Source organism: Callithrix jacchus, chromosome 15 (genome assembly GCF_049354715.1).
Source record: "Callithrix jacchus isolate 240 chromosome 15, calJac240_pri, whole genome shotgun sequence".
NCBI lineage: Eukaryota > Metazoa > Chordata > Mammalia > Primates > Cebidae > Callithrix > Callithrix jacchus.
In genome coordinates, this window is record NC_133516.1 from 8584202 (window position 1) to 8605879 (window position 21678).

Below are 21678 nucleotides of genomic sequence, written 5' to 3' on the forward strand. Positions count from 1 at the left end.
TTAAATAAAATAGGTTGTGCTATGATTAATATAATTAGTAAAATTCAATTAACCATATGGTAAAAATTGTATAGAAAGAGATTCTGAATGTACTAGACAAAGCAATGATGGAGCATAAGCTTTGGAGCTGGGATTCTTGACTCCATCATATACAAGTTAATTGTCCCAGCCTTTTCTATATCTCAGTTTCCTCTTCTGGAAATGAATATTCTATGCTAGTAACACTATTAGTCTACCATGTAGCACTGTGAGGATTAAATGTATTAATACACGTAAAATGCTTAAAGTGTTTTAACACATAATAAACATCAGTTACATGTAGGTATCTTTTTGTTTAAAGTAAAAACTTTCCTTCCCTCATTCTAAAGATGTCAGCACATTTCCAACAAGGTAGCACAAACAAAATATAATTCCAAAGGTTAAAATACAATTAACACCTGGGATAACAATAATGGTGTATAAACTAAGGATAAGAAAAATAATAAAAGCCAGGAGATAAGTCATTCTGTGAAATGAAAAATGTCATAGGAAGAAAGCTTCCTTATTCTCAGTAGATGTAGGAAGCAAATCTGGCTGTATGAACCCTGTAAGCAGTCCAGTTCAGCTGAATAACACCTTTGGGATATTTCACAAACAGAGTTTCTTTAATCCGTCCTGCTATTTGGCAAAAGTTACTGGAGAAATATACTAGTATTTAAGTCTCAAACACCTCTCTATCTGTGGAGACGAAAGTGACTCCACCATGAATGCTAATCTGCCATGATAACTTCTGATTAACCTCAGTTCCATTAATGTCTCCTGATTCCTACTTTATTGACTGTCCTTATTGTAAGAACATGTATTCACTATAAATCCTGCCTTTAAAGCAAAGCAACTTTGATGATACCACACAATTATAGGCTATGGTACACACAACATTCTTGCTTGTTCTGGAGGGTTGCCTTTAATTGTCTTTACAGGGCCCATGTATCTTTTCTCTATGGTATATAAGTCATGGGTCTGGGAAGTAACAGAGCTGAGATCTACCTGTCTTGCCGCCACCCAAGACCATGCTTCCACTTGTAAGTTCCCCCAACAAACCACCCTTTCCAACAGACTGAATTTGTCTGCCGCATTCTTTGGTTTCTTGGCTCCTTTGGCATCTTGGGGCCACTTTGCACAAAACACCATCTTTCTCATCACCTTCAGATCTTGCATCATAGAAAAAAATCTGAATATGTCAAGTGTTACTAGGAGTACTCTGCTCCCCAGTTACTGGCTGAGATTTATCAAGCAGGTGCTGACAGTGACTGGGGAGGGCGGGTTGGAATGAAAGGAATACTTCATTTCTAATGCTGCTTGTGATTTTTTGGGACCAACTGAAGAAATGCAGAAAAAATTGGCATCCAAACCTAACATTTCTTAACATTTTCTTTTGCAAAATAAGTATGTGAAACTTTTAAAGGCATTATGTGTGATCCACTGGTTAGGATAAAGTGTTTTCAAATTTTATGCAACATTGCAGATGTTCATTGTACTAACCTGAGGGATCTTCAAAAGCTATAGCAAATTTACCCCCAGAATTGTAATTCTCTGATCTGAAAAAGAAATTGAGGCAATTCCTAAGTTACCTTTTTATTACGATTGTTTCAATTTCTCTTAAAAACAAGCCTTTAATGTGTCTCTAAATGTTAGCAGCTCCTTCAAGATAAGAATCCCAGAGTACCACTTCAAACTTGATGTTTTCCATTAGAGCTTGTAAAGAACATCTACCTTCCACTTAAATTACTATTTCACTTAAACCTGTTAATGTAAATTATGGCACTCTTTGGAGCCATATAGATTTGCTAAGCACCATTTGGCTGCAGAAAGAACATGAACCAATCTTGTTGGAAGTGATCAGTTAAAAGAATTTCATAATATATTGTTTTGAATTATTGATGTTACATGCCTATAAAAGAAATCAATGTGCCAACTCTAGAATTTTTTGTTATATTCATGGGAGTACTGAGAAAACGACTTTTAAAAAATTCTTGAAGATGGCTTTTATATGCCAATAATAAGGAAAATTTGGTATGGAAACAAAACATGTTTCAGGTTTCTCTGGAATTAATAACAGCTATAATCACATTGATTTTTTACCAGCAGACCAAAAATGAGACACATCCTTAATATAACTTTGCGTTTTTTTGAATTTTTAAATTGTGATAAAATATACATATGTAACATAAGATTTTCCATTTTAGCCATTTTTAATTGTATAATTCAGTGGCATTTGTTACATTCACAGTGTTGTGCAACTGACACGACTATTTCCAAAACGTTTTCATCATTCCAAACAGAAACACCATAACCATAAGGCAATAACTTCTCACTCCTTCTGTTCCCCACCAGTTCCAGATGACCTCCTATGTTCAGTCTCTATGAATGTTTCTATTCTAGCAATTCTATATAGATACAATCATACAGTATTTGTCCTTTGCATCTGGCTTATTTCACTTTAGCAAAATGTTTTCAAGGTTCATCCATATCATAGCATGTAAAAGAATTTCATCTATTTTTATAGCTGAGTACTGTTCCATTCTATGTATATACCACATTTTGTTTCTCCAAGTATCTGTTGATGGACATTTGGGGTGTTTCCACCTTTGAGCTACTATAAATAAAACTACAGTGAACAAATATCTGTTTCACTCCTATTTTCAATTATATGGAATACATACATAAGAATAGAATGTTGGCGGGTATATACCTAGAAGTGAAATTCCTACCAGTCATGTACAAGGGTTTCAGTTTTTCCACATCCTTGCAACACTTGTAATTTTCTGTATTTTAATAAAAATTATGATAGCCGTTCTAGTAGGTGTGAAGTGGTACCTCATTGTTATTCTGATTTGTATTTCCCTAATGATTAGTAATTTCAAGCTTTCTGTGTGTGCTTATTGGTCATTTGTTAATCTTCCTTGGAGAAATGCCCCTTCATGTTCCTTGCCCATTTTAAAACTGAACTGTCTTTTTGTTGGTGCGTTTTAGGAGTTCTTTGTATATTCTGGCATATTAAACCATTATCATTATCATATATATGATTTGCAGATATTTTCTCCCATTTGTAGATTGTCTTTTCATTTTCTTGATAATGAAAATTTACCTTTTTAAGAATAGCATTTAAATATTTCTCTTGGGAGATAAAGAGAGGCAAGAGTAATTAAAATACTAATCATGGCAGTAATAGAAAAATGCTATGACAGAAATGGATTTTCCTCTCAACTGATTCATTATTCTAATGTGGACTACATTAATTAACATTATTTCTTATAGATACAGATGAAAGCTGGTTTTAGATATCTCCATAATAAATAGTTTTTTCAGAGTAAAAAGGATGAAATTGAAGAAAAACTGAACATTTGTTTCATTTATAGAACAATTTTCTCACCTACACTTAAGAAATCATTTACATTATTAGATTTAGGTAATGCTGATTAGAATAGAATCTACTTTATTGGAGGACGAAATTGTATGAGTTTGGTGGAAAGAGAACACAGTAAGTAAGCAAATTTAAGGGAATATGTATGTGTTTGTAATATATTATGGAAAAAGAAGAAAGATAAAGGAATTGAAGAGTATCCTCATTTTTGGGACCACCACACTTAGATAAGCCAAGAACACAGTTGAAATTTCACCAAATGCACAGAGAATGTAACTGACCCAAACTGAGCAAGCTCCACTCCTAGTTCCCTTGCTGTGAAATCTCCTCCTCATATTAATGATACTGTAAATAAGAAAAGCCCCAAGCAGATGCAGTGCCTGGAACTAGGGATGGAGCTAGCTTGACCTTAGCGGGACTTGGGAGGAGTTCAGGGAGAGGCAAAGAATAGAACCAAAGAACAAGCTCTTGTTTGGAAAAAAAAAAAAAAAAAAAAAGATTATATGGAGGATGCATGACTAAGAGCTTCATTTTTATTTTAAAAAACTTCATAAAATCTTTTGGGAAGCATAGAGACAAGAATTCTCTATGAAATACTGTAAATCACATTAAGAAAACTCATAAAACAGAGAGCTGATGAGTTATGAAGTCTTCAAAGCATTATTCGAGAATCAAAGTCTCTTCTGAATAAATTTTGGAAAGGTATACGTGCAACCAGAGTTGACAGAAACACTGATACCTAGGGTTTTCAATCATCCCACAATGCAAGTATTTTCCACTCTTCCAGCGGAAGTGATAGTATCTTAATAGCATTGCCACTTGAAAGAAGAATGCAGCAGAACCTGACAATCTGTCATGGTATTTAAAGTTGGTGAAGTGGTTTTTTTTTAATGTTATTTTCTATATCAAATAAAGAACATTCCTTCTTAAATAATTCTTGTGCATGCGCATGTGTGTGTGTGTATAATCTGTCAGATAATGTTTCGTCTAAAGGTTCAATAAGAAATCACAACTATCTAACAGCTTATTCTTCAGGGCACCTGAGGGCAAAAGAGCATGAAAACTCAAGCACTCAAGGTGAATATACTTAGGGCAAAAATGCTTTGCATAGTTAAAATATATACATAATCCAAGCAGCTGGGAAAAAGATCTTATCCTTACCACCAAGGTCTGAACCCAGCTAAGCCAGTCAAAATGTCCTATTACAAAGTATACATGTATATAGCAAGTGTGCTTGTCATTTTTCATAAGAAATCCTAATATATTCCAGAATGCAAAAATGTTCAAGCCTTGTTATTTGAAGGGAACAAGAGTCTTTTCACATAGTTGTGTGGTCACCAATAAAACCAAGGATAATCCTAGCAACTAATTAAGATGATGTCCTTGTATTTGTGTGTGTGTGTTTGTGTGTGTGTGTGTGATTTAATATCCCCCATTTTCCTTCACCTGCATGCTGCTGCAGTATATATGCAGCCCTACTGCTCATTTTCTGCTTCCTGGATTGTGTTCCAATAATGTTTTTGCTTTGAGATAATAAGGAAAGACCACAACCCTGTGAACAGGTGGTGAGTCCCTCCCTACCCCAGCTTCTTCTTTTGTGAAAGGGAGAGAGGATAGTTCTGAGGCAAGAAGTTGATTTGGGGAAGACATGTATCTGGGTGTCACACTCTACTTGTCTGGACTTGAAGAAGTCAATTCAAGATTAAGAACACTCCTAGATGTTGAAGAACAGTATCTCATGACACTTTGAGACAAGACTAGGTAGGAATATCCACCCTCATGTAGGCCAAAGGCTGAAGAGAGCTCAGAAGCGAGATTCGTGAGCCAGATAATCAAGTTACACATTGCTAGTCTATCTCGTTCCTTTGTGTTTTCCCATGGTATCTGGTAAACCTATTTTTAAATTGTATTGGTGTATGGAATAATTTGAGCAGGAATGTTTGTCTGTTTTATTAACTGCTGTAACCCCTGTGTCTAGAACAGGACTAGGCAGTAAATAAATATTTGATGAAGAATGAATGGGTTCCTTAAGTCACTGGAAAATTAGGGAAAGTTCCTATAGCCATAGTCAAGTATGTCATACTTGATCCATATTTTAGGGAGACAATGTTCCTCAGACAAGAGGGTGGGCACAACACTACTGGTGAGAAATCCTCAAGGAGAAAGTCAATCTAGGAGGAAGGAATTGTGGCTACTACACACAGCTATTCCTGTCCTATGGGAATGATTCTTCCATCATGAGTCTAGGACAATCTGCCTTTGATTTGTCAAGGCAGGTAGGGTGAGGGCAATAATGGCCAGGCCCTTAGAGCTGCGTTATATAAGCATTTTCCATGGGACAAGTTAAAAAAGAACAAAGGAAGAGAGGAGGGAAGCAGCTTAATTTTAGTCCCTGGGAAACTTGGGAGGCCTTGATCTGTTTCCAGTTCTAATCTAGATTCCAGGGGGAAGAAAAGAGGCACTGTGTTGCCCCTTCTTATGTGCCTTCTCATTGAATCCCTTAGCAACACTTCACTTTATTGAAGACAATTCTCATGCTTTAAGAGATCAAGCAGCTGGTTTCAGGTGGTAGAGGTAGAGAAACTGAGCCTGGATGCAAACTTGGGTCTGTTGAATTTCAGGGTCCACTGTTGCTACTCCAGATTCAATTATCTTTGGTCTGTCTAACTCCCAGATTCTACACTCACATTTTGACCTTTAATGTACTGATAATAGCAAAATAATTGTTTCAGCAGATAAATGTGCTGTTTCTGAATTATTATTTTGTGCTTGTACAAGGGATATACCCATATCTGCACTGAGAAAAATGCCTACTCATGATGAAAGTCTAAGAAAACCAAAAATAGACTGTTAGAGAAGTGAATAGGTTAGTTTCAGTGTCAAGTTTAATTAGGAGTGATACCTACATTAACAAACTGTTTCTAAAAGGTTTTTCCATAAGTTTATTCTTAGAAAAAAAATCTAGAGAGGTTTTCCACGTGTCTGTAAATGCCTTTGCTAGCCTGCGGTAATATTTTCTGTTTATCAAACAATAATTCTAGGTAGAGCATGCATGTCCCAGGGCTATGTGCTTCTTTATAGGACTCTGTTTTTGGGATGCTGCTGATTATACAAGAAGAGTCCACCACGTGACTCATTCAACAGGAAGAGCTTTTTATAATCTTCCTGTGGGTCTCCTTTTCACAGTTCATTTGTTTTCATCCATCCGGTTTTTTTCCCCCTACGCCTGTCTCCTGTCCTCTATTTTCACTTGCTCTAACCAGAGAAAGTATTTGGGACACTGGAATTTAAGGATATTCAAGGATTAGGCAATACAGCATGTAATAACAATGCTGTATCACGAGTAGTTGTTGGCTCTAGAATAAAAATTAAGTTCCAAGGAAGCTGAGTTGAAAAAGTATCTTATAATTGATACAAAGAATTAATTTGACTATGGGTTTCACTCTGTCTCTAATCATAGAATACCCATGGGAATAAAGTAGGGTGGAGGTTGGTAGACATATTTATTGATGCTATACTAGGAAGTACTTTACCTACCCTAATTCATATCCCTTACAACAGCTCTGTGAAGTAGTTACTTTTATTCCTATTTTATAGTTGAGGAAACTGGGGATTTCTTAACTGAGAGATTGAAAATAATATCATACTAATAGAATTTGGCAGAGGTGGGATATGAACCATGGTGAGTCAGGATCCAAACCTATGCTTTTTATTACCACACAGAAGACATTTTTAAAATAAACTGCATCTTTGAATTAATCATGAACAACTTAGGTGTTAAAAACCGTAGCTTCTAGAATCAGCACACTATTTTTTCTATGTAGATCAGAAACATTTAACCAGAACTCACTTGCTAATATCTTATTCTCTCTCTTCCTTTCACTTGTCCTTTTATGTAGCTGTACTAAGTTCTTTTTCCATTATGAAACGTCTTATGCAGACAGAAGGGAGTATAAAATGAACATGTAAAATTAAAGATTCATAACACAATGAATAAGCATATACCCAGATTAAGAAAAAGAATATTACCAGAACCTTAGGAGTAAGCACCTCTCTGATCACAATCTTCTCTTTTCCCAAAAGAGCCCACACTTTCTTTGATATTACTAATTCCTTTGTGAATGTTTACAGGTTTGGCACTCATGTATATATCCCTAAACATATTTTATTGTACTTTGAGCAGACTAACCAAAAAATAAATCTGGTATCATAGGAAAAATCAATAAGGTCACAAATAGAACAAGGCCCACAAGAGAAGATAAACAGAACAGAGTTTCTGGGGCATATCCTGAATTCATGTTTCCCCCAATTTTGCAGGGACTTCCAGAGAAATTAATAGGAAAGGTGGTAAATTAATGTGGAAAAAAATTAAGTTTCTTACAGTTGGACATCTGGAAGAGCTGGCATAAAACAAGAGACAGGACAAATGGAAAAAGATAGTTTTGTATTTTCTACATCCAGCCCAGCATTGCATGCCAACAGTTCTCCGGAACATATCTAAGAGAAACACTTTAGTTGAGCCACTCAGGGGATCAAACTTGACCCCTGAGCAGTTTAGAAGGAAAGTAAAAATTTCACTGGCACCTGGTCTGGACAAGACAGTAGAGAATGCTCACTTGGACATTTTGTCCTCCGTTTAAAGGCAGGTAGAGTGATATCAGACCACACACTTCAGTTTCTCCTCACCACAAGGGGGAGAGTTTGGAGTATGGGTTTTGCGGACTTAGGAAGGCTTGGTAAACATCTTAAATTTTCCATTGGTATCTCAGAATGATCACATTTTAGGAATATAAATTAAGATCCAGAACGAAAAGATTTGCACCAAGATTACAAAAAAATCCTAAATAGACCATCTTGAATAAAGCACAAAGCCAAATCCCTACGTATTCAGTCAATCATTGCAAGAACAAAATCCAACAAATTTCAGAGGAAGATATTAAAATTCAGTGTCTTACAACATATCATCTGCAATGTATAGTATACACTAAAAATATCTAGACATGATGAAACAGAAATGTGTGACACATAGACCAAAGAAAAGTCAGTCAGTAAAAAGAGTACTGTGAAATGCATGAAGAGAATTAGAAATTACTTAACGGAATAAAATAAAAATCCTAGAACTAAAAAATACAGTATGTCAAGTAAAAATGTATTATACAAGATTTACAGTAGATTGTACACAACAGATGAAAACACCAGTGAACTTAAACATCGGTCAATAGAAATTATGCAAACTGAAATACAAAAAGAGCTAAAAGAGACTCACTGGCACACGAGACATTCTCAAGCCATCCAAAAATATATGAAATTAGAGTCCTAGTAAATAAAAGAAGAGTGAGAATGAGGCAGAAAAGTATTTGGAAAAATATTGACTAAAAACATTCCAATATTTGACCAGAAGCAGCAAACCACCAATCTAAGAAATTTAACAAAAGCAAGATATTTATTTATTTAAAGAAGACATCTATATCTTTTGCCAAATATGTTATAAAAGATGTGGACTATTTTCATATCCAATCTTTATCATATGGGGGCATGAGAGAAACAGTCCTAAATATTTATTCTAAATAAAAGATGATTTTATATCTTCATGTGTCAGATTAAGAGGATTTCCAAATCAAAGTTTCATATTTTCAGCTCTGTCAGAAAACTTGTATACAGCAGAGGTACTTGTAGCAGTAAAGGTATCGCCGTCCTTTCCTTTTTCTTTTTTCTTTTGAGACGGAGTTTCGCTCTTGTTACCCAGACTAGCGTGCAATGGCATGATCTCGGCTCACTGCAACCCCCGCCTCCTGGGTTCAAGCAATTCTCCTGCCTCAGCCTCCCAAGTAGCTGGGACTACAGGCTCGCACCACCATGCCCAGCTAAACTTTTTTGTATTTTTAGTAGAGACAGGGTTCACCTTGTTGACCAGGATGGTCTCGATCTCTTGACCTCATGATCCACCCACCTCGGCCTCCCAAAGTGCTGGGATTATAGGCGTGAGCCACCGCACCCGGCTCCCTTTCCTTTTTCTAAAGCTTTTCCTCTGTTTTTTAGTGCTCCACTCCCATATTTCATGCATGTTTTATGCTAAAGAGAATCTATAGCAGGTGGCTTTTGGAGTTAGCCAGACCTGAATAGGAATTTGGTCCTTAACCTACCTCATTGTATGTTTTGACTCCTCTGCACAGAATTTCTTAATCTGTGAAATGAGGGTAATAAGAATACTCCCATTACCTGTGTTACAGCATTGTTGGAGAATTTGATTATAAAACGCATGCAGAACCCATACATTCTGGCATGGAATGAGATCTCAGTTAATGCAGACTACTGCTATTTAGTCACCTCAAGTAATGCTTGGGACTAGCTGTCATATAAAATGCAAATTAAAAACAGTACAGTTATTGAGTACAAAGGAAATATTTATCTAAAGATAAAGTAATATGGGGAATTTTGAAACTATCGAGAGATTACTAATCTTTGTCTCTGGAATAAATACTGGACCCACTTGCATGATGGTTTGAAATTTCTGGGCAATCAGAACAGTGCATTCAGTAGACACAGCATTTGCTCATGGAATAATTCATAGAATGAGAATATAAACAGGTCTTCAGACTGTTTGGTTAAACCCATTCATTTTACTGCAGTGAAGTACAATTATACGTATTCATAATGCACTGGACCTTCAAATCTCAAAATTCTGTTATTTTCCAGAATTCTGCAGTTACTTCCTGTGGACCCTAATCCCTAGTCTCCAACTCACTTGTTTTGAAAACGGCTAAATCCGAAGGAGGTTAAGCGTCTGTAAAGTGGGAATAACAGCATCTTCGCTGCTTACCTCACAAGTTGTCATGGCGATTAAGTTGTGAAATATTTTGGGGAAAATATGTGCAAATGGAAACTGTAATTTTCATTATTTGTCTCTGTAGCATTTCTTTTCATTCGCAAATAAAACTCTGATATTTTACTCCTATCCAATGAGGAAGTTCCTATTTTACCAATTAAAAACAGTATTTATTTGGTTTTATTTTTAAAGAAAAATACAAGAAAAAGATTATCATGCTGTATATTTTCCTCTTGCTTTTTAAAAATAATATAACTTTGAAACAACTACTATTTAAAGTTTGAGTGTGAGGAACAGTACAATGTACACAGCATTTGTCCTTTCATTAGAACAGAGGTATCTTTTCTGGTGCCCAGAAAAACCTGTAAATAATAATAGCTCCATTATAATAAAGAGAAACCAAGCAGATATGATCCCATTGTGCCAAGAGCTTTGATTCCTCTTTCCACATGTAAATAGATTGCTTCTTGATCGAACTTTTTTCTTCTACTTTTCCAATATCCTCTTATACCCCCATTGAACAGCACTGTGTGACATAAGAGAGTTGGGTGAGCTTACTTTCAGACAAAAACATTATTTGGGCAAGTGTTTGCCAACATGAAGACAAACTATCATTTTCTGAGTCTGAGTTCCTATAATTTATTTATTAGATTTTAGAGGTGTCCTTTATGATTCATATCATTTCAGAGCAAAAGGCATCTTTTTTAAAGAGAAATTTTATTGAGAACTTTGATGTGCCTATGAACTCCTAGTTTGATATATCTATCTCAGATCACACTTTTGAGTGCCAACCCTGTAGTGCTACTTCAAATTCAACATGTACAATATTAAACTCATCCCTCCCACCCATTCAAATATGTTCTTTTCCCTGTACTTCTTAATTTGGTATTTTCTCACTATTATTGTTTTAGTATTTTCTCTTTTTTAAAAAAATGATATTTCTATTTTTCTTTAAAAAATGTTATGGATACATAATTAAACATGTTTATGAGCATATGTAATAGTTTGATCATACAATGTGTAATGATGAAACCCTAAACAACTATTGATGGGTAGATATCTATCACTGAGAGCATTTATCATTTTTAGTGTTGGGAAGATTTCAAATCTAGCTATTTTGAAATATACAACATATTGTTGTTAATAGTATTCTCTTAATGGAACCATCACAATTGCCTCTAATGGATCTTCCTTTCTCCTCATCCCAATGCATTATTCATACTGTTCCATGGCTGATCTTTCCTAAACATTAATCTAAGCATGTATAACTCCCCTGTTTTGAAACCCTCATTGACTCTTCAATGCCTACAACAAAAAATCCAGTCTTCTTAGTGTGATACGCAGGACCCAGGTCTGGCCTTATCAACCTTCTCAGCCTTAAATCGCTGCACATGCTCTAAGCTTCGTTTGGTAAATTACTAAAGCTCCCAAACAGTAAACTGGTCCGTGTCTCCTGTCTTTGCACATGGTTTTCCCATTGCCTAGAATTCCTTTTCCATCTCTCGCATCACCTACTTCAACATTCACCTGCAAAGCTCTGACATCCTTTCAGACCCAACTCAAGTTTCTTTTTCATTGTGAAGCTGTCTCTAATGTGCCAGAAAAAAAAAAAATTCCTCCTCTGAGCCACCTTAACATTCAAACATCCTTCTATTACTGCTCTTAATACACTGAATTCTAATACAGTTTCACATAATTGTTTCCTTCCTTTAGACTCAGAGAAAAAAATGTAATATTTGCATCAGTTGCTCAGTATGTAGCCAGTGCACTGAATAGAGTAAGTCTGCAAGTCAGAAAGTTTTTGTTGAATAAGCAAGCAAATGGAAATTTTTAAAATGCCTTGCATTAGTATGACATTTTTATATACATATTTCTCATAATTCTCATCAGAATCCTGGCATGTCAGTAGCCATCACTATTATGGAACAGTTGAAAACGGACACTACTAATAATATGTCCATGTAAAATGAGTTCTCTTAAAACCAAAGGTCTGAAGGTTCAGTGAATGGGCACCCAGACTGTGGCTGGCACGGCCCATGGAGTGGTTTCCTGTGCTAAAGTAACTGCTGTTTACCTCAGATTTCACTTTACAAGGAAATCTGTGTATGTGCTGCAGGAAGACACATCTTTTTCTCAATTACGAAGAGATTACTAGCAGTCAAAGGTAAGCTTTTCTCCTATTCCCAGAATTTAGATCCCGTTTATTGATATTGCTTGTTCACTACTCAGTCTCCCCCACTGTCTGTGACCTCTTGAGGGTAAGTATTAATATTACGCCATTTTCATCTTTGTATCCCCAACGTTAAGTGCCTAGTATTTAGTAGGCTCTAATAAAATGTTTCTAGAAAAAAGAAAAGAGGAGAAGGAAGGAGGCAGGAAGGTTAAAAAAAAAATGGGGGGGAAGAAAAGGAAGAGAAAGAAGACAAAGAAAGCAGTCATGTCTGCTTGCAAAAGTAAGCAATGTAAAAATTATTCCCATTTTCTTAGACAAGGAAACAAAAGAAAGAGGCGCCCAAGACCACCCATGTACTGATTCACTGGTAAAGCTGAGACCAGCACTCCGTCATCCTGTCTCGGAGTCTGCGGAGCACATATTCCAGCATCCAGGAAAGAGGAGGCACTTACACATTGGTATTTCCCTTCTCCCTTCCCAGAGAGCCTCTCCGCCCTCTCCTAAAGAATTGCGTAGAGCGGTCTTTTTTTTTTTTTTTCCTAATTATTCACTTATTAAAACAGAGCTTCTTAAGTATCCTCAGAGAAACTAACAAAAGAAATCCCTTAATAATAGTATCCTTTAAAAAATTCTTTCTGGTTTTCTTGTTCTTCCTCCATCTAAAATTTCATCCTTGACGACAATACAGAGGACAGAAAAGTCCTAAAATTAATAAGCTGAAAATTACGGGAGGTCAGTGGAATATATTTAAACTAAAGCAATTTGTAGAAAATGAAAGCTATGTTACCTCTTTCTCTGGCTGTTACTCATCTGAACAATTAAGAACTTTCACATTTAAATTATGGAGAATATTGAAATCATGCTTCAACTCTACTTAGAGAACACATTTTCTTCTCAGACACATTTTCTCACAACTTTCACATCCCATTTTACACCCTAGAAACACGCCCCTTCTCTGGGCTCCCATAGAACCCTCTAACAACACATTTGTTACAGGGTTTATGGGAACAACAATAATCTTAAACTACTGATTTCTTCCACTAGTTTTTGACTCCCTTAAGAGCAGGAACATACAGAGCACTATAAAATATTTGTTTGCATCAATGTGAGTCACATGTCAATATTGTACTATTTAATTTTTGTGATAAAATTACTTTCTCACTATATAGTATCTTCTCTAAGATTCTAATTTCCCTCTGGGCTATAGCTTTCTTATATCATAGTTCTAACAGACTATATGAATGCATGAGGAACACAAATTCAAGAGTGAGCTGGATGATTCCAACCATGTCATTCTACCTTTAACTCTACAACACCTGGTATGTAAGGTTTGGCCGAGTAAGAATTCTGCATTTTAAAAGACTTCATGAAACTACGCGACCGGGAATCAACTCCCAGCCAGTGATTAGTTAAGGCAAAAGCCTGAGGCCTAGGGCAAACAGAGAAAATGAAGGGGTTTTGTTGAGACAGTTGTTAAAAGAGAAGCTCTCTTCCTGCAGATAGTGCTGAGGTTGGCACATATGTCTGAAACTTCTAGTCATTATTGAAGGAGAGAAGATTTGCCTTAAAACAGAGCCAGCAGTAAAGACAGAGAGTAGCGATGAAATTGCCTGGGCCCTTGGAGGCAGCCACATGTGATTTCTCAGTGACAGAAGCCCACGCAGTCTCCTTGTTGCTTGAGCTGTTTAAGTTTCTCTAACTGTCATCTGAAGAGTTATGGCTAACAAAGGTATGGCTTCGGGCCGGGCGCGGTGGCTCAAGCCTGTAATCCCAGCACTTTGGGAGGCCGAGGAGGGTGGATCACGAGGTCGGCAGATCGAGACCATCCTGGTCAACATGGTGAAACCCCATCTCTACTAAAAATTACAAAAAATTAGCTGGGCATGGTGGTGCGTGCCTGTAATCCCAGCTACTCGGGAGGCTGAGGCAGGAGAATTGCCTGAACCCAGGAGGCGGAGGTTGCGGTGAGCCGAGATCGCGCCATTGCACTCCAGCCTGGGTAACAGGAGCGAAACTCTGTCTCAAAAACAAACAAACAAACAAACAAAGATATGGCTTCATCAAGATCCATGAAATGAACTAAATGGTATTAAATTCCATCAGCCAAAATCTCTGGTCAGTTATAAATATTGTTTCACTCTGTTTTTCTTTACTATATTCCATTTATTGTAAGTCTGCAAACCCATTATTGTACATCTACCATTCATGACCTCGACTCTAAAATAACTGTCTTGCCCAACCAGAAATAACCTTCCCTTTCCCTGAACTCTTCAAAAACTTTATTTGTAAGGAAACATTAAGATACTTTCAACTTTCTAAGCAATTGTATAGTTGTCTTACATGGACCAACTTACTATAACTCAGCCAAATCTTTTTTAAATACTGTTTTATACCCTAATATTTGTTTAATTAATTAATTAATTTCTAGAGATGGGATCTTGATGTGTTGCCCAGGCTGAATTTGAAGTCCTGGGCTGGAGCAATTCTCTTGCCTCAGCCTCCTGAGTATCTGAGACTACAAGTACAATTTCACCACACCTGGCTTAACTCGGTCACCCACTTGAATTTTCTCCTGAATGATGACTAGATTAAACATTAGACTATTCATTTAAATTATCTTTTTACTGGAATTACCAAATCAAAATTTTAAAATCAGTATTTCAGTCTTTTCATTGTATTCGTATAATTATTCATTCTCATATTTAATAATTTTAATTTCACCTGTGACTTAAATGTAATTTCATTGTCTATATATAAGTTTCTTTGACTTTGTTTATGAATAGTTTGTGATTTCCCAAAATACCCGTGGGAAGTAAGTAACAAACAATTGCATAGTTTCATCTAGCTTTTATGCAGTTCCTTTTTTGAAGAACGTAGGTTATTTTACTCTTTGTGTTGTATCTATACTAGAGCTAGATTATCCTAAAGCAAATCTTACAGTGAAAATCCCTTAATGCCTATATTATTATATAATTTGCTCCATTACATCAATCTGGACTTATTTTCAGCAACTCCCTACCTCAAAACTTACACCCAGAAATACACTAAACCACTTGCCTTGCCTAGAACATAATGTTGTTGCGCCTTTTTTGCCTTCGGACGTATTCTTCCTTCTATTTGAAATGACTTTCTATCTTTTTCGACCAGGGAAATTCTTACCTATCTTCCAAGCCTAAATTGAACCATTATTCTCACGGTGAAACCTCCCAGAAACCCCCTTACTTTCCAAAGCAAAAATGATCATTCCTTCCTCTCTGAAAGCACTGAACCTGTCTATGCCTCATTATTAAACTCGTCCCTATTGAATTATTCATTTGACTGTCTCTTCAACTAAAACATGAGCTCTTTTAAGTAAGGGGACCAGAACCCATGGATTATTGCATATCCAGAGGCTAGAATGTATTTGGTAATGTAGTAAATAATTTATGTTTGATGAATGGATACATGTATTCATGTAGATAGTGAAAGTGATTTATGTTATATTTGATTAATTGAACAATAATTTCATTTTAATAAAATGTCTTTTATATTAATCAATGTCCCAATTCTATTTTTATGCAAAATTTTTAAACATTAAAATGAGATCTCTGCATAAATTTTAAGTAAATTTTGGGTTTTGATGGCAGAGTTTGAACTAAAATTCATTAGCTAAGGTTCTAATTGAGCATGGTATTAATTTAAATGATATGTTAATAGGTATTATCAGTGGTACGGCAATATATAAAAGACAAGTATTATTTCCAAAAACAATTAACATAGAAGACATATTGGCTACATGCAGTGGCTCACACCTGTAATCCCAGCACTTTGGGAGTATGAGATGGGTGGATTACCTGAGCTCAGGAGTTCAAGACCAGCCTGGACAACATGGCAAAACCCTGTCTCTACTAAAAATACAACAGTTAGCTGGGGATGGTGGTGCACACCTGTAATCCCAGCTAGTTTGGAGGCTGAGGCAGGAGAATCACTTGAACCTGGGAAGTGAAAGCTACAGTGAGCTGAGATTGTGCCACTGTACTCCAACCTGGATGACACAGTGAGACTCTACTTAAAGAAAACAAAAACAAACTATCCATAGCCAACACGTGGCATCCAATAGGAAAAGAAAGGCAAACCAAAGAGAATATAGGCAAGATCTTGAATAAACGATTCACAGAAGACATATAAATGGTTATATTTCTTAATACAAATTTCTTCCTACTAGAGAGGTGCAGGTTTCAGTGACCCAAGATTGCATCACTGCACTCTAGCCTGGGGAAGAGAGTGAGACTCTGTCCCAAAAAAGAGAGAGACATTTTGGCATAAGAAATACTTTCAGCTTATAGAAAGATGAACAAATAACATCTCACACTGCAGAGATAAAATAACAAAGACATCCACATTTTAAGAGGCAGCTGCTAGAAAAATGACAAACTTACAGGTTGCATCAGAGGTCACAAAAATAGAAGATTCTTAGAGTCAAAAGACATTAAAATACAAAATGTAAAAATTTCTGTTTCATCAATTACATAGATGATTGAAACAAAAGATAATGTGTTTCCATTAAGATCCGTAAGACAGCCCCTATTAAAAGGTAGAACTCACATCTAGCTATCTATTCCATTGAAAGACATTGAGATGTTGGAATTACCAGGTTTTATGTCTGATTCTATGTGATTCAGAAACCTTTTTTTTCCCAGACGGAGTTTCATTCTTGTTGCCCAGGCTGGAGTGCAATGGCATGATATCGGCATACTGCAATATCAGTTCCCCAGGTTCAAGCAAATCTCCAGCCTTGGCCTCCTGAGTAGCTGGGATTACAGGCATGTGCCACCATGCCAGGCTAATTGTGTATTTTTAGTATCACCATATTGGCCAGGCTGGTCTCGAACACCTCAGATGATCCACCTGCCACAGCCTCCCAAAGTGCTGGGATTACAGGGGTAAGCCACTGTGCCTGGCCCAGAAACATGCATATTGCCCTTATTATTGAGTACATACAAACAGTAGCTTTCTTGTGGCAGTCACTTGTCATTTCAGAAAATGTCAACATATTTAGAACATTTACCTTTTTGTAAAAGAAAACTTGGAAACATTTTTTACAATTAAAAATAAAAAACTTTGCCACATCTGTGTTTACACATCTTGAGGTATAAAATATTTTCAGTCATTCCCTGTCTCATAGCAATGTATTATTAAATGATACAATTTAAGGAGAAGTAGAAAATTTGAAGAGGCAAATAAATAAGAAATTATAATAGTAGGCAATTTCCTTCTCACCTAATCCCTTTATTAACTTATTGTTAAATTCTGTTGACCTAATTGGCTATTCAACTGGAAAAAAGCAAAACTAGATTTCTACTTCTTTTTGATATTTAAATATATGAAGTAAAACTACACAAATATTCGAATAAAAATTAGAAGACTGCATAAATTGGTGATGGAAAGAAACGGGATAAAAATAAGAAATATGAAAATCCATAAAGGACTAGATAAATATAATTAATTATGTAAAAAAATGTTTTCAGGGTGAAAATATTATAATAAATAAAAGAGAATAAGCAAAAAATAGAAGGAAATTGTTTCATATCTAAGAGCCAAAAGGTTAATATAAAAGAGCTTCGAAAAATTATTGTCTTTAAAAAAACAAATCAATGGGAAAATGGACAAAGGATATGAGCATGTAATTCACAAAAGAGAAAATTCAAGCGCCCAGTAAACTTAAGAAAAGATGTTTAACACATTGCTACGTAGTCTGGTCATTACAAATAAAAATATGCATTTCCTCTGCTATTTAACTTTTGGTAATCTCTTCTACATAAATAACAATAGAACACATATAGATTTGCTTGTTAACTGAAGCATTGTGGATAGTGAGAAAAAAACAACTGGACACAGCATGACTGTTTCAGAACAGAGGATTGGTTAAATAATGGTCTTAACATCCATACTGTGACATGGTATTTAGTTCTTAAAAAAAACAAGTTAGATCTCTATCTATTGATTGAAGGAATTTCACAATGTACTTTTTTTTTTTTTTTTTTTTTTTTTTGAGACGGAGTTTTGCTCGTTACCCAGGTTGAAGTGCAATGGCGCGATCTCGGCTCACCGCAACCTCCACCTCCTGGGTTCAGGCAATTCTCCTGCCTCAGCCTCCTGAGTAGCTGGGATTACAGGCACGCGTCACCATGCCCAGCTAATTTTTTGTATTTTTAGTAGAGACGGGGTTTCACCATGTTGACCAGGATGGTCTCGATCTGCCAACCTCGTGATCCACCCGCCTCAGCCTCCCAAGGTGCTGGGATTACAGGCTTGAGCCACCACGCCCAGCCCACAATGAACTATTAAATGATAAAAGTAAATTTCAAGATTTGTATAATATGATTCCGTTAACAACAAACAAAGCCATTTTTAAAACTATTCTTGTGTATATTTATATGAATATAGAGAAAAGTAGGAGGAATGCATACCAGGCTATAAACATTGGTTACTACATAGGAATAAAAAGAGCATTGAGGAAGGTGAGAGTCAGAAGCTGTGTGTAAAGATTCTATTTTTTACTTTTTATATGTCAAATTGTTCCATTGCTTAAAATTAGTATTACTTTTGTGATTAGGGAAAATAATCAAATGTAATGATGTCACAGGAAGAGGCATTATTCTGGGCCTGTATAAGCCATTGCAAATAAACCTGGGTTAAAAAAGAACTTATAAATTTTGTGGAACAATCCAAATACTTGCAATCCAGTGAACAACTGAGAATACAAACAATTTTCTGTTAAAATTGTCTGGGCTTAGGCTAATTTTTATTTCCACCCAAAGTTAGGGCCAAAGTAAAGTTGGCTTGTTGTCAATGAATACCACTGGGCTTTAGTTGAATCTACAAATAAGTGGAGTAGATTAATAAATCCTTTCTTTGATAGTCTATGATTCTTCAAGGTTTCCATAAAAATTTAACACAGAAAATATGCAGTCAACATGTATTATGTGATTGCAGTGTGCTAGGTAATAGTCATGTACATATTAATAAGATCTGACATTTACCCTCAAGAAACATAGTCTACTAGAGAGGAAAGTAGGCACCTAACGCCACACATTGCAATTACTAAGTATATAGAAAGGCACAGAAACATAATCATGAAAAAAGTAGGTTTCTGGAAGATGTGAACTGATTGTCGAAGATTAGCAGGAGTTTATGAGGCGAATTAATATTTCAGGCTGAAAGACCAGAATGTACAGAGACAACAGAAGAGAATTTTCCATGTATGTCTGGGGAAAGATGAGTAGCTCAGTATAATTGCAATACAGGATATATGGAAAGTATTAAAATATGAAGCTGGAAAGCTGGTTTATTAGGGCTGCTTGCCCCAAGGAACTTGCATTATAGCCTACAAGTGAGTGGTTCTCAAACTCCTGTGAACACAGTAACATCCTGGGAATACGTATTACAACTCAGATTCCTGGAACCATCCTCAAAAGACCCAGGAATCTGCATTGTCATATCAGGTGACACTGGGAAAAATGCTATAAACCCAGTTAAATCATTAAGATTTGAAATTAGAGTTGATTATCACACCTGTTTTAGGTGACTAACTCTGGCGCCAGAGTGGAGAGTGGATTAGAATTGGAGTCTGGGAGCTGGAAGACTGAGGTAGAATATTCAGATACCATTACCAAAGCACAGTTGAAAGATGATGAAAACATAAATTAGGGCACCAGCAGCAATAGACACTTGGGGCGAGGCAAGGTTTGAAAGACATTGGAAGTTGAATAGCAAGGTTGTTGACCAACTGAAAATTGATGAGAGGCAGGGTAGAGAGAAAAAGAATGAGAAACAACCCCCACCTCCAAAGAAAACCCACAAGATTTCACACTCCTGGGATAAGAAGTTGCTATTCTGTTGTGGTATTGAGTAATCACCTAAACAGGAATTAAAAGCATTAATAAATTAATGACAACTTTCTTCAGTGAATACGCTTCTGAAAGCCAGCCAGTCTGACCTGATGAACTATGCCTCTACAGCTGGCTTCAACCACTTCCACTCCTGAAAGTCTTTCTAACTCTGAAATCCATGCTTCCTCAAAAGTCTGTCAATTTCTCCCCATACCTTGTCCAAATGTTGGCTTTGTTAAGGGAAACTTCCCTGCTACCATCATTCTTCCTGACTTAAGAAAGTAACACATTCATCTATTCTTTTAGTTATTGTATGATGATCCTGTCCTTCAACACGAAGAATGCAATGTACAAAAGAAAGACAACTAACACTTATTTAGTGATAGTTACATGATAGACATTTTGCTAGATGCTTTCATGTTAATCTTCATTTATTTATTTTCTAAAACTCTTTGAAGTATTATTTTACTGTTTTGCAGGGAAGAAAATGGAGGCTTGAGAAAAGAGACTCATACAAAATCTTAAAACTAATCTGACTTTGATCCAGAATTTGATCCCAGGACTTCTGACTCCAAGTCTTGTGTTTTTCCTAGATTTTAATTTAACGAACATTAACTGAGACAGTAAGTCAGGAAGAAAAGCAGATTTCAGGAGCTGGATCGAGAGTTTTAAGACAGACAGGTTAAAGTTGGAGACTGCTAAAGGATATTGAAGAGGAAATGGGCAATAAACAGTTGGAAATATGGATAAAACTCACTAGAGAAACTGGGGCAAGAATAACATGTTTAGAATAAATTGCATCCTAAGCCAATGCAAGATTAAATGATAGATAAGCTACTATTGGAGGAGAAATAATGAGAGAAAGAGGGGGTGAAATTGTTATTTAAAGAGAGGACCAAAAATATATACTTAAATGTGAAGTCAGACAAAGAAAGTTTTAGTAAAGGAGGATGTGATTGACAATGCTGAATGTTGCAGACAAGTAAAACAAGAAGAGAATTTTAATGCAGTTATTAGATTAAACAACTACATCTTTGATTTCTATCAGAGCAGTTTCATTCAAGTTTCAGGAATATAGACCAATGAATTGAAGAGCAATTGAGCAGGGAAAGAGAAGAGACAGTAAGTTTAGATGACTTTTCAGCTCCTGGTAGTGAAGGGGAAATTGTTAAAGCAGAAAGTGCCTGAGGGGAAAAAGAGAATTGAGGTGTCTTTAGTTGTTGTTTTTAGGATAGGAAAAACTTTAGCATATTTGTAAGCAAAAGAGAGGAAATCAGTGAAAAAGGTGATTTAGAATTAGGTAAGGAGAAGAAAGGGAGGGATTAAGCTTTTGTGTGAACACCTTTTCCTCTAAGGCATGAAGATGGGGAAAGGCATGAAGAAAGGGGAAGGTAGGTGAAGTGAT

The 21678-nt window shown here is 36.1% G+C and overlaps 1 long non-coding RNA gene across 1 annotated transcript in view; it reads right to left on the bottom strand.

Annotated features, from left to right (window-relative positions):
• Positions 1-1520: 1520 nt before the first annotated feature.
• The window catches only part of LOC144579417 (uncharacterized), a 102913-nt gene continuing 82755 nt past the window's right edge, over positions 1521-21678 (bottom strand). The window contains exon 3 of the long non-coding RNA XR_013526882.1: positions 1521-1577. This is a non-coding gene — a long non-coding RNA (uncharacterized LOC144579417). The remainder of the gene's footprint in view (positions 1578-21678) is intronic.